This window comes from Pongo pygmaeus, chromosome 9 (assembly GCF_028885625.2).
Source record: "Pongo pygmaeus isolate AG05252 chromosome 9, NHGRI_mPonPyg2-v2.0_pri, whole genome shotgun sequence".
In the NCBI taxonomy this organism is placed as follows: Eukaryota; Metazoa; Chordata; class Mammalia; order Primates; family Hominidae; genus Pongo; species Pongo pygmaeus.
The window spans coordinates 123,812,566-123,832,172 of record NC_072382.2 but is presented as its reverse complement, the minus strand read 5'-3'; the positions used below and the strand labels follow the sequence as shown (position 1 = coordinate 123,832,172).

Sequence of the window (19,607 nt, the reverse complement as noted above, 5' to 3'; positions counted from 1 at the left end):
ACCACCACAAACACCGCTTCCACTCCAGCAATAGAAACAGCCAAATGATTACATTCTCCACGGAGAATGACCACTGCAAAGGTAGCTAAGAGAGCCAGTTTTTCTTCCAAAAATGTTTTTTTCTAATCAATAGTTCTGTTGACCTGCTATTCTTAAAACTAATGAGTGCCATACGTAATCAATGAATAATTGAATACATTAATAAGTTTTGATTAAATTATTTCTCCAAGTGTGCAATGCCCATGAAGTATAGCATCAACAAACTAATGCAAAACTGCAGAGATCTTTCCGTGAGATAATTGAATATAAAATCATGATTGCTTTTTACAAATTTGGATTCATCCCAAATCCATTGTTCTTCAAAGGCAGGAAAAGGTAATTACTTGTTATTCGACTACTCCTCATCACGGCTATTTGGATTAACCCAAATTATTTCCAAAAATAAATGGTGTGATAACTTTTGTATGTTTAAATATCTAGACTTTTTTTTTTAAGTCTGATATTTTCCCACCTCATTATTCAACTCTTACAATGGCTGTATCCAGTGGGCAATTTTAAACAACTTTTCTCTGTGGATTTCTTTGCTTTGCTCCCCTTGAATTGTTTGATTTCCTTGTTAAGACGGAGAAGGTGGTCGTAAAAGAGGCAGTATTTTAAGTTGAGATCCTCTGAGAGTGTTTTTTAAAATATTTCTGTTTGATCTTTTGTCTCAGTGGTCAGAGAAAAGGTGGATGGTAACAACACTTCACCTTGAGCTGTTAGAATACCAGCATTTAGCATAACTGATATTCGTTGCAATTAAGCCATGCTACGTTGAGTGTAAATGGGCAACTACAATGAGGACCACTGGACTTCTGAAGTTCAAGTTCTATTCTGTCTGAAGACAATTTCCCTGCCAGAGGTCAAACTTTAGCACACACATGCCGACACAGAAGTCATAGTCCTGCATTGTAAGTGAAACAGAGTTGGACAATTATCTGGTCAGTTTTGGTTTTGAAATGGTTCAGATTCTAACCTTCCCACTACTTCCTTAATTATCTCAACAATTCTGGCAAGAGGAGGTTTGGGGGTGGGAAAAGATAATTCTAAAAGAATTAAATAATTATAGCTGTCAGGAAATCTGTCCTGGATTTTATATATTCCTGCATAATAATTCAAAATCTCTGGATTTTTACCATATCTGAGATAAGTTCTTTTAATGCATACCTCACAGCATCTTTTATACGCCCTTGCAGTGTAAACATGTAGAAACCATGGAATGTTTTTCTTTAATCTTGACATTTGGGAGAGCAAAGGAAACAACAAAAAGGAGAAAAGATGTGTTGAGTTTAGAATTGTGGCTATTTCTTATTGGTTCTAAACTTTTACTTTAATATTGCAGCAACACCACTGTTCATTTCCTGTTAAACTCCAAGCCTACCTTTTGATTTTCAAATGTCCCTTAGGCTAATGTTTTCACTGAGGAACGAAATGAACAGGCAGAAACAATTAAGCGAGCAGATACAGTGAAAACGAACACCACACCGCACTTTCACAGAAATGGAAGCGTATGAAGGAATTCTGCTTGGAATTTGATCCCACAGCAGCAAAGATTTTGCTTCTTGTCATTTTTCTTCTGCCTACCCCCAGTGCACACCACTTCCCCTGTATGGGGAAAAAAAGATCTAGGCACACACAAAGGAACTCCTAAATACTCACAGGCGTGGGAAATATTTTCTCTGCTTGTTACTAGTACAGGATAATCTCCAAGGAAGAAAATCCAGCTAGATATTCTACACTGCAAATGTCTCCCAAAGCCTGTTAAGTGTTCACATATGTCTGTATGAAATTTGTAATATTAATTGTTTATATAGTCCTGATTAAGAGCATGAACATCATTAAAAAGGATAAAGTCAGTTTGAGGACAGAAAATTACAATGTCAGCTAAAACTGTTACCTACCAAAAAAAGTATGGACTTTTTTTTTTAAACTTAATCATCTGTGGCTCTTTAAAGAAAAAGATACATAAACAGCCAAAAGTGAGTTGTTAAACAGCCTTCTAAATTCTATCAGGAATTAATAAAGAAGTAATTAACTCTACCCCAAACAAATCAGCCATCACATGTTTATAGCATTTTTGTCTCTCTATGAAAGCTATATCTTCTTTTTTAGTCCCACACTAAGAGATTTTACATTGCAAGAGCTTGGCATTCCTATTTTTGGATTGACTGTGTTAAAACAGGGTGCTATGATACACAAAGGAGACTGCTTACAACATAGCAAGGTAAAGGGGCTTAAGGAAGAGGCATCATTGCATCCATTCTGGGAGAATCTATATTATTATCAGACACAATGCTTGTATGATTGATTCAAGATGAGCTCTGTCTGAATTCAAACTTTATTTCTAAAGACAGTATACATTTGGAAATTGCCTTGTGAAACTGTCAGAATACAGAAAACACAAAGTTTAAACGTTTTGGATGCCTTCTGTAAGGTAAAGCAGTACCTCAGCAGTAATTCAGGAAGATGGACAGCATCCGTAAGATTATACTGAGCGGAAGGCATGGTTTTTGTTTTTTATTGAATCCATCCCATAGTATTTTCCTAATAAAACACCTCTTGTAAACCAGGGTCTTTGTATTTTTGTTGTTGTTGTTACAGGATTTTTTTTAATACCAGTATAATAGTTTTACTCTACAATAGTGAAGATGGGAAGACAGCTGCTAGTAAACATAAAACTGGTCATATAATAGCATTACAATGGATTTTTTATTTGAGATTCCAGGATGGGGTAAATTTGTTACCCCAGCAAATAGCTGGTTACATGGAAATTGACTTTATATAATAGGGAACATTTCTCTGAAAGAGAAGGCAACTTATATTGGTTAAAGCACTAAACACCAACACACTTCCTCTTTTTTGTTATTTATTCAAAAACAAAACAAATCAGAACATACCTATGTGGTGTCTAGACATCAGAACTTTCTAGTAAACCATTCTTGAAGGTGTTATAATACCAGCCCTGAAGCAATGAAAAGGCACAAATGAATTTTCAGCAGTGCATGGAAGATGTAAGTGGAATAGGATAGTTTATCTACCTTATCTGCAGTTATCTACCACTGGCATCACTGAACTAAGAAAATTGAGATCATTTGGTCATCTTGCTTGCCTTTGCAACACAAAAAGATAAATCTAAAATATTCATAGATGTATTTACATATTTGCCAACGCAGTTCATTCTTCAGATTATAGTGCTATATTTGTTAAATGTCTAAATGACCTTACGGGGAAAAAAAATAGGTAGCGGTAGCAGCAGGGAAAGTGTAATTAAACATGAAAAACTTCACTAGGATGGGTAGCACTAAACTTTGAAACTAGTCACCACTACAATTTGCAGTTCTCTTTTGCTAGAGATCCATTGTGGCCCCCCAAAAGAGGCTCCCAGAACCTGTGAATGTGACCTTGTTTGGAAAAATGTCTTTGCAGATACAGTTAAGCTAATGATCTCGAGAGGATATTGTCCTGGGTAAGGGTGGAGCCTACACCCAAAAACAAGATTACCTGAAAGAGAAAAGAAAGGGGGAAAACACACAGAGATACAGTCAGGGAGGCCACATGAAGATGGAGGCAGAGACAGGAGTGATGAGCCTGCAAGCCAAGGAATGTCAAGGGCTGCCAGCAGCCACGAGAAGCTGAGAGACACAGAGAGCGAGTCCTCTGCCAGAGCCTCCAGAAGGAACTAACCCTGTCAATATCTTGATTTCGGACTTCTGGACTCCAGAACTGTGAGAGAATGTATTTCTGTTGTTTTAAGCCATTCAGTTTGTAGTAATTGGTTACAATAGCCATGGGAAGCTAACGTAGGGTCCTTCAACAATCAAAGCAAAAAAGGGGACCTATTAGCACATGGAGTGCAAGGGAGGAAGGAATGTCTGAGCTGTTTGAAAGTGCAGCGGGATGTCATGGGCAACCAGAACCCAGGTCCAAATTCTGCCAGAACTCTCCCTCTGTGTTAGTCTATTCTCACACTGCTAATAAAGACATACCTGAGACTGGCTAATTTGTAAAGGAAAGAGGTTCAATTGACTCACAGTTCTGCAGGGCTGCGGGGCGGGGGGGGGGGGTTGACTCAGGAAACTTACAATCATGACAAAAGTGGAAGCAAACACGTCCTTCTTCACATGGCAGCAAGGAGAAGTGCCGAGCCAAAGGGGGAAAAGCCCCTTATAAAACCATCAGATTTCATGAGAACTCACTCACTATCATGAGCACAGCAGCATGGGGGTAACTGCCCCCACGATTCAATTACCTTGCACCAGGTACCTACCAAGACATGTGGAGATTATGGGAATTACAATTCAAAATGAGATTTGGGTGGGGACACAGCCAAACCATATCAGTCTCTCTCCTCTCTGCTTCACTGTCTGTCATCGAAAACTGGCATTCTTCACTTGGCAGCAAACATTGCTGCTAACATCTTTTGAGTTTTTTATTGTATGGCTTCAATCATCTCAGACATACTAACTTCCTTTCATATTTCCAAATTATCTGAAAGAATCTTACTTTCCTAATTTGGGTCTTGTCTCACCCTGAACTAACCAACAGAGGCTAAGGTGCCAGGATCTTATAAAATATGACAGCTCCTAAGGAAACCACTTGAATGGGTGCAGGTGCTGGGCACCCAGGTGTCCATCACATGGGATCTTTTCTGTGTGTGATATGATTGCCATTTTTTTTAAGGACAACAGTGTGGCATTTGCAAAAACATTTGTTTTGTGGACAAGATGTGCAAGTGAATCTGAGCGCTGCCATTTACTGGAAGTGTGACATTAGCAAGTCACTTGGCCTTTCTGAGCTTTCTTATCTTGTAAAAAACGAGGATAGATTGTTTGATAAACACTCTACACCTAGAAGGATCTCAATAATGTTTGTTAATAATGGTCATAGAAGTATAGAACTTAAATGGACCTTAAAGACAGACAAGGTTAATCACCTTTTTTTTGCAGAAGAGATTTCAGAATTTAAGTTGGTGAGAAAACCAGGGCAAGAATTTAGGTTACTTAACTACCAGATTAGTGTTTCTTTGTTGTTTTATATGATCTGCCCCCATCCCTGTGGATATAAAATAAGGTCTCATCTGAAAGGTGTTATTCAACTAAAGAAAAAGCAGCTTTCTTAGAACAGACACTGACATTAGGCTTTAGATTAGATATTAACACAGGGATAAAGGTGTCAAAAAAGAAAGACCAAAGAGTTGTGTTGGGAGTTAAAACGTGAAGGACCCAGTCAAGTGCCTGCAAAATCTTGCCATTTTTGAGCCTATAAACAGTAAGTATTTTGAGACAGCATTCACACAAATAAACCATGATGGGTTCAGACCCCTCTAATTATTAAGCCATCTTGTTTACATCCCTCTATCCTGTGTTTCTTTTCCTTTGGCTATCCTTATTATATAAATAAAAACAGTTGGAAAGAGCCTATTTGCCTCAGTTTGACAATGAGAAAATCAAGAGAAAGGTTTTTCATTCTTTGGGCCAAGCTTTGCTCCTTGTAAGAACAATTGCTAATATATCTAGTGACTATAGTTCTGCTCATTTTTATGCTTATAAAAGCCTGATGCTGAATGCCTATGTTTTAAAATTTTTATAAGATCAACTTTGCTTTCAGATAACCCTCCTTCCTCCACCTCACAAAAACTCACAAGCTGCAACCCTTCTGATGTCCACTCCCACACAAACGAGCTTCAGGCCTGTTTCAAGGTAAAGTGCCATATTTATTGTAGCATTTATGAACTTCCTAATCGCCTAACATGTGTAAAACTGCACTAGTGTTTTTATTAGGCTCTTACCTATTTTTATGTGTCACTGATGAAGTGTTTGAATGTTTTGCCCAGTCTCATTTTTGTGCTAAACCTTATGATGTGACTTTTATTGCATGATTTTACATGGCAATGGTGATTTTTAGGAATGCATATTTCATATTATGGTAGAATTGACTGTATCTTGTTGGGATATGGGTTATATAAGCAAATTCAATAGCCAAATATAATCATACTGTAACCCCTAAAATCTGCATTTTGCAACATGTAAATGATAACTCAATAATAATTAAATCAATATTAATAATTTCTTTCCGCTTAAGGTTTACATCTTAACTGTATATTGGCCCATGATTGCTTATGCATTTCATTTTACTTCTCGGTGAGTAGCAAACTACTCACAGTTCCCTGGATGTGCCAAGTTCTCTTATGGCTCTTAGAACTCAACATTACTTTTGTTTATTAAATTCTCACTTTCCATTTTTCCAGATTAATTTCTACTAATCATTTAGACTTTGGTTAAAATATCACTTCTTTTAGGAAGTCTTCGTGGCTATTATTTCCTGCTCAGTTTGGTTAAATGCCTCTTATACGTGCTCTCACAGCATTTTGTGCTCAGATTTTTCAGTTTTTGCTACATTTGGAAGGAATTATTTGTCATTGCTTTTAGATCCCAACTTTCAAGTTGAGAGCTATGCATTTTAATCCCAAATCTCCATGCCTAGGTCAGTGCTGGTATGAAACAGACGCACAGAGTAATATTATCTGAAAATTATCTAAATAAATTAATTAAGATACTATTTCTTGAACTAGTTTATTGGTTTCCTATTTCTAATTAACAAAAATGAACACAAGTTTAGTGGATTAAAACAACAGAAACTTATCTTACAGTTCTGGAGGTCAGAATTCTGACATGGATCTCACTGGGCTAAAATCAAGCTGTTGGCATGGCTGCATTCCTTCTGGAAACGCTAGTGAGAAATTCATTTTCTTGCCCTTTTCAGCTTCTAGAGGCCACACCTTGTTCAGAATTAATAGATCATATAAGTGTAAATTTATTTTCAACTCTCAGTTCTTGTCTGGTGGAAGAAGGTGGGTTATCTGAAATGAGACAGAGTAACACCAGATGCGGTTGTGTTTGACTCATAATACACGGGTGGATGTGGGTGAACTGAGCAGCTGGTAGATGTTTGAGGTGTGTTTGTGTGGTTCATTAATCTATTTGTTCATCTTTACACCAATACCACACTTTTCCAATTTCTATACTTTTTTTTTGTTTTTATGATATTGTAAATGGTATGTTTATAGTTTCATTTTTCAAGTTTTGATTGCTAGTATGTAGTAAAAAAATTGACTTTTGTATGTAGACATTGTATTCTGTGATAATACTAAATTTCAGCTTATTAGGATTTTTTTAAAGACTCCTTAGAATTTTCTATATATTATGTCACCAGTAATTCAAAAAAGTTTTGCTCTTTTCTTTTCGGTCCTTATGCATTTTGTTTATTTATATTGTCCTATTTTACTGGCTGAGGACCTCTAGTACAAGGATGAATAAGAGTGCTAAGAACGGCCATCCTTGCTTTGTTTCCTAAGGGAGAAGCATTCAGTATTTTATAATTAAATATAATATTATTTATATTTGTAAAAAATAAGTGGACTTTATCAGATTGAGAAAATTTTCTTTTATATCTAATTTTCTGGTGGTTACTATTATTGTTACTGCTATCATTATAGTTGGCTGTTGAATTTCATCAAACGCTTTTTCTTCAACTAATGAGATAATCAAGTGATTTTTAATTATTTTATCCTGCCAATATGTTTAATAATATTCATTTTATTGTCAGTGTTAAAACAGCTTTGGATTTCTGGTATAATCCCACTAGGTCATGATGTATTAGCCTTTTTATGTATTGCTGGATTTGGGCTGATCATATTTTCTTGGGGACTTCTGTATCTGTGTTATTGAAATGTATTAATCTTTAATTTTCTTTTTTTGTAAAGTATGTGAATGGCTTGGTATCAAGTTAACACTGGCCTCATAAAATAAATTGAGAAGTGTTCCTTTCTTTTATATTTTTGAATGAGTTTAAATACAATTTGTATTATTTCTTTCTTAATTGTTTGATAGGCTTTATCAGTGAAGCCATCTAAGTTTGGAGTTTTCTTGTGGAAAGGTTTTAAAATTATGAATAAATTTGTTAATAGATGTAGGGCTATTCTGATTTTTTATTTCTTCTTGTGTTAAGTTTAATAATTTGTATTCTTCAAGAGACTTGTTCTTTTAATGTAAATTGCCAAATTTTTACTCACAAAGTTGTTAATAGTATTCACTTACTGTGTTTCTGGTTTGAATAATCTATAATAATATTTCCTTTTTCATTTGTAATATTGATAATTTATATTTTCTCTTTTTTCTTAATGAGTATAGCTAGGAGGTATCAATTTTATTAATCTTTTTAAAGAATTAACTTTTTTTAGTTTTTCTATTATCTGTCAATTTTCTATTTAAGAAATATCTGCTCTTATCCTTATTATTTCCCTCCTCATTTTTACTTTGGGTTGATTTATCCTGATTTTTCTAGTTCCTTATGGCAGACTCTTAGATCACTGTTTTTAAATCATTCTTTTTTTCTAATGTAAATATTTAAAACCTTGTTTCTTTCTGCTTTAACTTCATCTTACAAATTTTGATATGTCGTATTTTTATTTCATTTAGTTCAAAATATTTTCTAATTTCCTTTTAATTTTGTATCTGACCTATGTCTTAGTAAGCATTTTAATTAATTTCCAGATATTGAAAGATTTTTCAAATACATTTTGCAATTGATTCTTAATTTAATCCTGTTGTGGTCAGAGAACATTCTCTAAATGATTTAAATTATTTTAAACATATTGAGATTTGTCTTATGGCCTAGCACAAGGTTTATCTTGGTGAATGTTTTATGAACACTTGAAAAGAATGTGGATTTTCTGATTGTTGGGAAGAGTGTTTTATAAACATACTTAGAATGGTGTTTGTTGATAGGATAATTCAAACCTTCTCTATGATTATTGATTTTATGTCTAGTTATTCTGTCAACTGAGATAAGTGTTAAAACCTCTCCAACTGTAATTTTGAATTTGTCTATTTCTCTTTTTTGTTCTATTTATTTATGCTTCATGAATTTTGATGCTCTGTTATTAGATGCATGCACTGTTCTGATTACTGCGGCTTCTTTATGATTTGACACTTTTATCATTATGAAATATCCCTCTTTATCTCTGGTAAAACTAATTTTCCTGAAGTCTGCTTTGTCTAATACAATTAGAGCTACTCCATCATTCTTAGAATTAGTGTTTTCATAGTATACCTTTCTCCAATCATTTTCATTTCTAAGCTAAATGTGTCTTTACATTATATGTGAGTTTCATGTAAATAGCACATATTTGGTGATGCTTTTTAATAAGGTCTCACAGTTTCACCTTTTAGTAAAATATTTGGTTCATTTACATTTAATATATTTAGTAAAATAGTTGGACTAAAGACTTCCATATTGCTATTTGTTTTATATTTTTCCCATATGTATTTTATTTTTTCCCTCTTTTCTGACTAATTTTAGATTATTTTTTACTATTCCATTTTACATCTCCTATTGGTTTAATATATATATATATATCACTGTATTTATTTTTTAATGTTATTTTTAATGGTTGTTATAGGACTTATCATATGGATCTTTTAGTTATCATAGTCTGCCTTGCATTAATACTAGCCCACTGTTTGTAAAACACAAGGAAATTAAAAGTTTCCCCTCCTGTACTTTTTTCTATTTTTGTCACACATTTAACTTCTACATGTTTAAAGAAACCTCACAATTCATTGGTATTATTTTTTCTTTAAACAATGAATTATCTTTCAAAAAATTAAAAAACAAAAACATATTATATATTTACCTATATAGTGGCTATTCCAAGTGCTTTTTATTCCTTTATGAACTGAATTTCCATCTGAAATTATTTTCCTTCAACCTTAAAAGTTTCCTTTGACATTTCTTGTAACGCAGGCCAGCTGGTGACAAATTTTTAGTTTTTTATTAATTGTTTTGGTCAAAAAAATAATGTATCATGAAAACTCAGGCACTAAAATATGTCAAAATTTTCTAGCTAATATTCAAAGAAAGCTGTCTAACATCCAATCATGTGTAATTTTACTGAGAAAAATAAACGAAGAAAGCAGAAAAAAAGTAGTTTTATTTTCCTTCATTTTGGAGGAGTAGTTTTCACTGGATATTGATTGTTGACAGTTTCCTTCTAGCACTTAAAAATCATCCTTCTATTATCTTTTCACCTGCATTGTTTTTAATGAGAAGTCAGTAGTTTTTCTTATGATTGTTTTTGCTGTGTGTGTGTAATGTGTCTATTTTCTCTGTCTTCTTTTAATAGTTTTCTTACTATTACTGACTTTCAGCTAATGAGTGATGATATGCTTTGGAGTTATTTTCTACAGATTCATTCTTCTTGGAATTTATTAAGCTTTTTTGGATCTCTGAGTGTATAGTTTTTATCAGATTTAGAAAATCTTCAACCACCATCATTTCAAACATTTTTCTGCTCTCCTCCTCTTGTCTCTCCCTCTAATATGCCAATTTCATGCATGCAATTAGATATTGTCACAGGTCATTGAGCCTCAGTTAATTTTTTCGTCCACTTAACTCTCTGCTTCAGTTTGACTCATTTCTATTTTTCTGTTCACATTCACTGATCTTTTCTTTTGCTGTTAAACTCATCCAGGGAAATTTTCATTTCATGTATTTTTTAGAGGGGGGGAACAAAGTTCTATGATTTATTTTTTATTCTTTTATTTTATTACTTCATTTTATTTTATTTTATTTTTAGAAATGACATCTTGCTATGTTGACCAGGTTGGTCTAAAACTCCTGGCCTCAAGTGATCCTCCCAGTTTGGCCTCCCAAAGTGCTGGAATTATAGGTATGAGCCACCACACCCAGCTGAGGATTTCTTTTTTCTTTTATGTTCTTTTATAAAATTTCCATTCTCTATTCTGTTTCTCTACTTGTTTCCTCACTTTATTCATATTTCCCTTTAAATATTTAACATAGTAATAGTAGTTGTTTTAAAGCTATTTTCTATTAATTCCATTATCTCTTTCTTTTCTGAGTTTGTTTCTATTCTTCTGCTGTGGTCTTTATACATCAAGTAATTCCTGATTTTGTGCTGAACGTTATAGTTCCTATGGTGTCTGATTTTAGTCTCCTTCTTAATAAAGTGTTAAGTTTTGTTCCAGAAAGCAGTTAAATTAAAGCATCTTGATTCTTTTGAGCCTTAGTAAAATTTTGTTAGAGCAGGCCTAGAGTAGCCTTTACTCTAAGGATAAATTTGTCCTTCTAAGGCATGGCCTTTCTGGACTCTCTACTAAGCACTGTGGGTGTTTAGAGAGGTCTCTGCTCTCTAATTGGTTGGAACTTAAATGTCTCTCAGCCTGTGCAGGCTATAGTACTTGTTCTATTCACAGCTCCTCAGTAGTTTTTCTTCCTGTAGTAGCTGTCTTTGCTTAGTAGTTGTTATATGCTGGACCTCATGTTTTCTTGGCCTGCTGATGTGAAGCTGTGTTTCCAGTCAAACACTCAAGGGTCCTCAATACAGATTTCTGAAGCTCCTGCTCTGTACAGCTCCCTTTTATTTGGACCCTGACTCATACATTCTAGCAAATACTGGAGCTCCAAATTCTGTTCTCTTTCCCCTTAGCCCCAAAAAATGACCACTGTGCTCTGGGTTTCCTCTCCTTCCACTGCAGTTCAGAAAATGCCTCCAAACAGAAAGCCAGGGAGATTGTTGAGCTAACTTTTTTAAGTTTTCTTTATGCAGTAATCACTATTTTGCATTGCCTGTTGTACAACATCTTAAAATGGTTATTTCATATACTTTGTCCAATTTTATAGTTATTTATGACAGGAAAATTAGTTGTGTATCAGTTACTCTGTCATCATTGGTAAGCAGGTATTTTAATGCAAACCGTTTTAGTTGTCAAGTTCTTTGAAGAATAGGTCTGGATGCTTTTCTTCGTAATCAGAGATACCACCTTAGTAATTGCACTCCAGTAAGTTTGTTGTACATATGTAAGTTAGTTTTAATGTATGTATATAAATGTGTGTGTGTAGAACATAATGAGGTTTCAGTAATCACATGAGGTAGCAGTCATTTACTTTTATGCATGCAACTTCTTTGTCAATTTCATGTTTTATGTCAGTTTTCCTAGTTTGGATCTTACTTAGCCCTGTGAGAACTGTAGCTAGAGGAACCAAAATGAAAGCACACTTTTTCTATTTTCTTTTAATTCTAAACTACATTACTTTTTAGAGTGTTATTCACCCAAGGTAAAGAATAATTCTGTTGGTGAGAGAGCTAACTAGAGTCAATTATATCGTATTAGACTTGGCAGACTTTACATGAACTGCAATGTAAAAGTAGGTTTGTTCTCCGTATTCATATGGTTGATTCAGAAAGAACATTGTTCACAGTATATGTGAGATGTCAAATGTACTGTTCAAGTCAATGGAACAAAAATGGGTCTATGATTCACATGTAGTTTTTTTCAAATAGGAAAAATTTGTGTGCATTAACTTGTAAACAAAAATGTATTCATAAATTTAAGCCAAATTTTATCTGGTACTATTTTGAACTTGATTTCTATAGTACAGATACACATAGCAGTTTGCCTTAAGAGTTCCTCTAGTGTACGTTGTAATTAGGCTTTGTACATGTGGAGTCCCTAGTAACACCCTGGTAGACATGATCAAAACCAAGTTTGCAAATGTATAGACTTCTGTGATAATATAAATAGAAATATTTATCGGGTGTCATTTATGTTTCTACTCCCTCAACAGATGCATTTTGAGTACCAGGTACTGTGTTAGGTGCTGGAAAAAAACATGATTTTAGGTACATTGTAGAATGTGTTTTAGAGAAAGCCTGTGTCTTATCACGATGTAAATATAAATAACTATTTTCACTATTTACACACTGCAAAAAACAAGAATTTGAAAACGCATCTTCCTAACCTCCTATTTCAGGAACACAAAGCCATCACTCATCCCCCACACATAAAAAAATCATCTAGCCAGCGAGAATTTCCTCTTTCAAAAAATTAAAGCAGCATTGGTAGTAGTCATTACTACGTTTTATACCTGCTAACCTTAAGATCAATCTCAGCTGCAAGTGAACGCCTGTGGGTTAGGTTTCTTCTTTTTTTAACTTGTGGTTCTTTTTTGTTTGTTTTGTTTGATTTTGTTTTTAGGTCATAATTTCCTTGGCCTAAGTAAAGGATGAAGGAGTTTGCTACTTGGGAATCTTTTTTCGTAATGCTACATAGAATCAGTCTCAGTTTCTACATAGCTTCTAAGAATTATTGTTAAGAGCTAAGATAATTTTCTATTGTAGTGGTAATGTATTACATCATATACAATAGAAGATCTCTGAGTGATAGTCTACAGGATTTCTCATCAGATGCATCTGTTAATTAGTTAATTTTTCTAAGGCATTTTCAAAATTGAAGAAAGAAGATAATTCATTTTTAGCAGCATTGGAGTCTCTTTCTTCATGCAGACTGGAAGTATACTTTGAATCATAGTCATAGATTTCATTGCAGCCGGCACTTGAAGCTTGTATGTGAAGCAAGTGCAGATCAATTTTTGTGATTCTCATCTAAAAATACATAAAGCCCGAGTTGTACTCTGGAGATTAACTAGCTTTATCAATAGCAAATGTCTTCCTTCACCTGAGATTAGTGAGGATTCAGACTTGGTCAAGCTGCTTTTATATCTGTCCTGCATGGTACTTTCAATAGATAGCGTCTTACCAAAAAATATAGATGTGTCCTTGGTATTTAACATTTTTAATGAGAAATTGCATCCAGACATTTTAAATATAAAAACTGTAAGTGTATTAAATATAACAACTATAGATATACTATGTATTGCATATTCTTTTCTTTCTCCTGAAATAAATCTCTGATATCTGAGGATGTGTGTATGTAATTAAAAATGGCTGCAGACACACACACATACACACACACACACAGACACACACACACAAATATAAATCTAAGGATTTTTAAATTCTGTTAAAGTGTTTTTTACCCATGAAGCTACAAATGTCCAAGCTATGTCATATCAAAATGAAAGTAATGCAACTTATCAAAAAGTAAAAGGTTTTAGTAATCAATTTTATTCATGAAATTTTATTTGGCTGATTTTTTTACAATATGACCAATTGTTTTGACATGATATAGACATTTGGAAGAAATGTGTTTGCTTGTAATTGCTAAATGATTAACTTTGTATGTAACATATGTTAATTTTATATTTTAAAAAATTCTGGATTCTTAAAAGTTGTTATTTATCCAGCTCCAGCATAAGAACTTTATTTGAAATCAGCTACAGCAGAATGATGCCACACAATTCTTTAGTCTTGAAAGGACAGCTAACAACAGAATTATTTCATTTTAGTGCAAGGAGGAGAGTTTCTCAGAGACGGAGTTCCATAGAGACCCTCAATGGGTAAGGTCTACTTAGGAATTTAAAAATAAAAATAACAAAAGGGATATTTTCTTCAGAATAACTGAGAAAAATAAAGCTACTTTCTATGAAATCAAAGGAAAGAGCAGGTTAAAAAACATACTAACATAGGATTATTAATCAGATTTTGTTTAAAAACTACCTGAGCTTAGCATTGTGAGAGATTCACACTAAAGTTATTCATAAACACACAAAAAAGGTACACTTTCTGTGTTTTGTTCATATTTCATTTGTTTAATATTTTAGTGTTTTTAAAATATCAATGTATTTTGATAATATGTTTTAACTTTAAAATAATATTACGTATGTTAAATTGTATACTAACCTATTTAGTATCTTCAGTCTACTTGGAAACTATGAACAAGAATACGTGGTTGTTTTAGGGCCCCTTCACTTCAATCCTCAACTTGTGATGAATGTTGTCCAAGTATACTCATAATTTTTTATTTAACCACTATCACACAAATAGTATCTTTAAGCAATAGTTTCTAAAAAATTTTTACTTTTTTTATTTTTAGGAGCTTTCCAGTAGTGTTAAAGAAGTAATGACTCTCATTGGTATTTGTGGATATTCATGTATGGTGGAGGGTAACTAGTTATCCTGATTTGCCTGAGTCTGAAAGGTTTCCTGGAATGTGAGGCTTGCAGTGCTAAAATGGGAAGAGTCCCAGGCAAATCAGGACAGGTAATCGCCCTAAATGACAGACACTGACTTAAGTGGCTAATACAAGTACAGTTAACATTTATTGAAGTCTTAAATGTCAGGCATGGGGCTAAGCACATTGGCTCTTTTTTTTTAATTTTTATTTTTTTATTATACTTTAAGTTCTAGGGTACATGTGCACAACGTGCAGGTTTGTTACATATGTATACATGTGCCATGTTGGTGTGCTGCACCCATTCACTCGTCATTTAACATCAGGTATATCTCCTAATGCTATCCCTCCCCACTCCCCCCACCCCACAACAGGCCCCAGAGTGTGATGTTCCCCTTCCTGTGTCCATGTGTTCTCATTGTTCAATTCCCACCTATGAGTGAGAACATGCAGTGTTTGGTTTTTTGTCCTTGCGATAGTTTGCTGAGAATGATGGTTTCCAGCTTCATCTATATCCCTACAAAGGACATGAACTCATCATTTTTTATGCCTGCATAGTAGTCCATGGTGTATATGTGTCACATTTTCTTAATCCAGTCTATCATTGTTGGACATTTAGATTGGTTCCAAGTCTTTGCTATTGTGAATAGTGCCGCAATAAACATACATGTGCATATGTCTTTATAACAGCATGATTTATAATCCTTTGGGTATATAACCAGTAATGGGATGGCTGGGTCAAATGGTATTTCCAGTTCTAGATCCCTGAGGAATCGCCACACTATCTTCCGCAGTGGTTGAACTAGTTTACAGTCCCACCAATAGTGTAAAAGTGTTCCTATTTCTCCACATCCTCTCCAGCACCTGTTGTTTCCTGACTTTTTAATGATTGCCATTCTAACTAGTGTGAGATGGTATCTCATGTGGTTTTGATTTGCATTTCTCTGATGGCCAGTGATGATGAGTATTTTTTCATGTGTCTTTTGGCTGCATAAATGTCTTCTTTTGAGAAGTGCTGTTCACATCCTTCGCCCACTTTTTGATGGGGTTGTTTGTTTTTTTCTTGTAAATTTGTTTGAGTTCATTGTAGATTCTGGATATTAGCCCTTTGTCAAATGAGTAGATGGCAAAAAATTTTCTCCCATTCTGTAGGTTGCCTGTTCACTCTGATGGTAGTTTCTTGTGCTGTGCAGAAGCTCTTTAGTTTAAGTAGAACCCATTTGTCAATTTTAGCTTTTGTTGCCATTGCTTTTGGTGTTTTAGACATGAAGTCCTTGCCCATGCCTATGTCCTGAATGGTATTGCCTAGGTTTTCTTCTAGGGTTTTTATGGTTTTAGGTCTAAAATGTAAGTCTTTAATCCATTTTGAATTAATTTTTGTATAAGGTGTAAGGAAGGGATCCAGTTTCAGCTTTCTGCATATGGCTAGCCAGTTTTCCCAGCACCATTTATTAAATAGGGAATCCTTTCCGTATTTCTTGTTTTTGTCAAGTTTGTCAAAGATCAGATAGTTGTAGATATGTGGCATTATTTCTGAGGGCTCTGTTCTATTCCATTGGTCTATATCTCTGTTTTGGTACCAGTACCATGCTGTTTTGGTTACTGTAGCCTTGTAGTATAGTTTAACGTCAGGTAGCGTGGTGCGTCCAGCTTTGTTCTTTTGGCTTAGGATTGACTTGGCGATGCGGGCTCTTTTTTGGTTCCATATGAACTTTAAAGTAGTTTTTTCCAATTCTGTGAAGAAAGTCATTGGTAGCTTGATGGGGATGGCATTGAATCCATACATTACCTTGGGTAGTATGGCCATTTTCATGATATTGATTCTTCCTAAACATGAGCATGGAATGTTCTTTTATTTAATCATCATGACAGTTCTTTGAGGTAGGTGCTAAATTTCATCTCATTCTGTAGATGAGGAAACTGAGTCTCAGTCAATTGTAAAACATAGGTTTGATTAACACATGCACATTGAATATACCAGAATATATGTTCTTCTAAACCAGTATTTCTTCTTATGTCTTAGTATGACTTAAACAATATTGTTTTATAGTAGGCTTAATAAGTGATTAGATTTTAAAGGGAACTTTTCAGATATCTGCAATGAAAACTATCAAACACTGATTTAAGAAATCACACAAAAAAATTTAAGAAGAAAAAAATTTAAGAAATACCCCCAAAATTTAAGAAGACACACAAAAAATGGAAAGATATTGTATTTTCATAGATTGAAATAATCAATATTATTAAAATATCCATACTACACAAAGCAATCTACAAATTTAATGTAATCCCTATGAAAATATAAATAACATTCTTCACAGAAATAGAAAAAAAAATCCTAAAATTTATATGGAACCACAAAAGACCCAGAATAGTCAAAGCTATCCTAAGCAGAAAGAATAAAACTGGAGGAATCACATTACCTGACTTTAAATTATACTACAGAGCTATAGTAACTGAAACAGCATGGTACTGGCTTAAAACTAACACATAGATCAGTGGAACAAAATAGAGGATGCAAAGATAAATGCATACATCTACAGTGAACTTCTTTTTGACAAAGGTGCCAAGAACATACATTGGGGAGGGGACAGTCTCTTCAACAAATGGTGCTGGAAAAACTGGATATCTATATGCAAAAGAATGAAACTAGAACTCTTTCTCTTGCCATATGCAAACATCAAATCAAAATGGATTAAAGACTTAAATATAAGACTTCAAACTATGAAACTACTAAAATAAAACACTGGGAAAACTCTCTAGGACAATGGACTGTGCAAAGATTTCTTGAATAGTATGCCCACAAACACAAGCAACCAAAGCAAAAATGGACAAATGAGACCACATCACATTAAAAAGCTCCTGCACAGCACAGGAAAATATCAACAAAGTGAAGAGACAATCCACAGAATGGGAGAAAATACTTGCAAACTACCCATCTGACCAAGGATTAATAACCAGAATATATAAAGAGCTCAAACAGCCCTATCAAAAAAAAAAATCTGATGACATGATTAAAAAATGGACAAAAGATTTGAATAGACATGTCTCCAAAGACATAAAAATGGCAAACAGGCATATAAAAATTTGTTCAACATCATAATCATCAGAGAAATGAAAATCAAAACTACAATTAGATATCATCTCACCTCAATTAAAATTGCTTATATCCAAAAGACAGGCAATAACAAATGCTGGTGAGGATGTGGAGAAAAGGGAACCCTCACCCACTACTGGTGGGAATGTAAATTAGTACAATCACAGTTTGGAGGTTCCTCAAAAAACTAAAAATAGAGCTCCATTATAATCCAGCAATCCCACAGCTGGGTATATACCACAAAGAAAGAAAATTAATATATTGTTCTGATATCTGCACTTCTATGTTTATTGCAGCACTATTCATAATAGCCAAGATTTGGAAGCAACCTAAGTGTCCATCAACCAATGAATGGATAAAGAAAATGTGGTATATATATATGAAAGAGTACTATTCAGCCATGTGAAAGAATGAGATCCTGTTACTTGCAACAACATGGTTGGAACTGAAGATCATTAATGTTAAGCAAAATAAGCCATGCACAGAAAGGCAAACTTTGCATATTCTCACTTATTTGTGGGTGTTAAAAATTAAAACAATTGAATCCATGGAGATAGAGAGTAGAAGGAAGATTACCAGAGGCTGGGAAAGGCAGTGGGAAGAGTGTGTGTGTGTATGTGTTTGGGGAGCGGGAGGAAGTGGGGAGGATTAATAGGTACAAAAAAAATAGTTAGAATGAGTAAAAGCTAGTATTTGCTAGCACAACAGGGTAACTATAGTCAAATATAATTTAATAGTACATTTTAAAATAACTGAAAGAATAAAATTGGATTGTTTGTAACACAAAGGATAAATGCTTGAGGTGATGGATACCCCATTTACCCTGATGTGATTATTATGCATTGCATGCCTGTTTCAAAATATCTCATGTAACCCATAAATATATTTACACCTATTATGTACCCATACAAATTAAAATTAATAAAAGAGACTTGTTTTAGCATACAGGAGGATCATCCATTGGAACAATGTACCATAACTTTGGTGAAACCGACTCTGTTCTTGTAGTATTAAGTCAAACAGAGGTGAAAAAAACCAGTTGTTTTTAGGAACTTGAGGGCAATTCACCTTAGTGTAGAAAAGTCAAATTTATTTCTAATATTTACTTTGAATGTAAGAGAGAGACAAAACCTAAAGCATACATTTTACTGGGTTCACTGTGCTTCACTTTTTTTAGGGCTATGAGAGAGGACTTAATGTAGTTGAGGCATGAAGGAAAAGGGGGGATTTGGTGTGCTCTGTGAGAGAGGAGTGAGTCTGGAGAGAAGAATGGCAAGAAGTCACTGAAACAGCTGCATGGGCTGGAGTAAGGGTAATGAAAGCAGCAAATGCTCCTTCACTGTCTTGCAAGACCCAACAGTCTGAATGTGGTGGTCTGCGGTTCCTCTTCTCTCCCACCTGTCCGTAAGCCTTAGCAGAATCTGATGCTTGAGCATAATGTCTAAAAAGTATTATGGCTAGTATCATGTGGCTACATGTTAACTCAGTTAAATACTGAATTGGGTGGCAGGATTGACAAAGAAAGTTTTGAGATCCATACA

General features: G+C 34.3%; 1 long non-coding RNA gene across 2 annotated transcripts in view; it reads left to right on the top strand.

Annotated features, from left to right (window-relative positions):
* Positions 1–19,607, top strand: part of LOC129008049 (uncharacterized) — a 74,022-nt gene that overhangs the window by 31,910 nt on the left and 22,505 nt on the right. For both annotated transcript variants that reach the window (XR_010127652.1, XR_010127651.1), the window contains exons 2-3: positions 5,647–5,738; positions 10,676–10,768. This is a non-coding gene — a long non-coding RNA (uncharacterized LOC129008049). The remainder of the gene's footprint in view (positions 1–5,646; positions 5,739–10,675; positions 10,769–19,607) is intronic.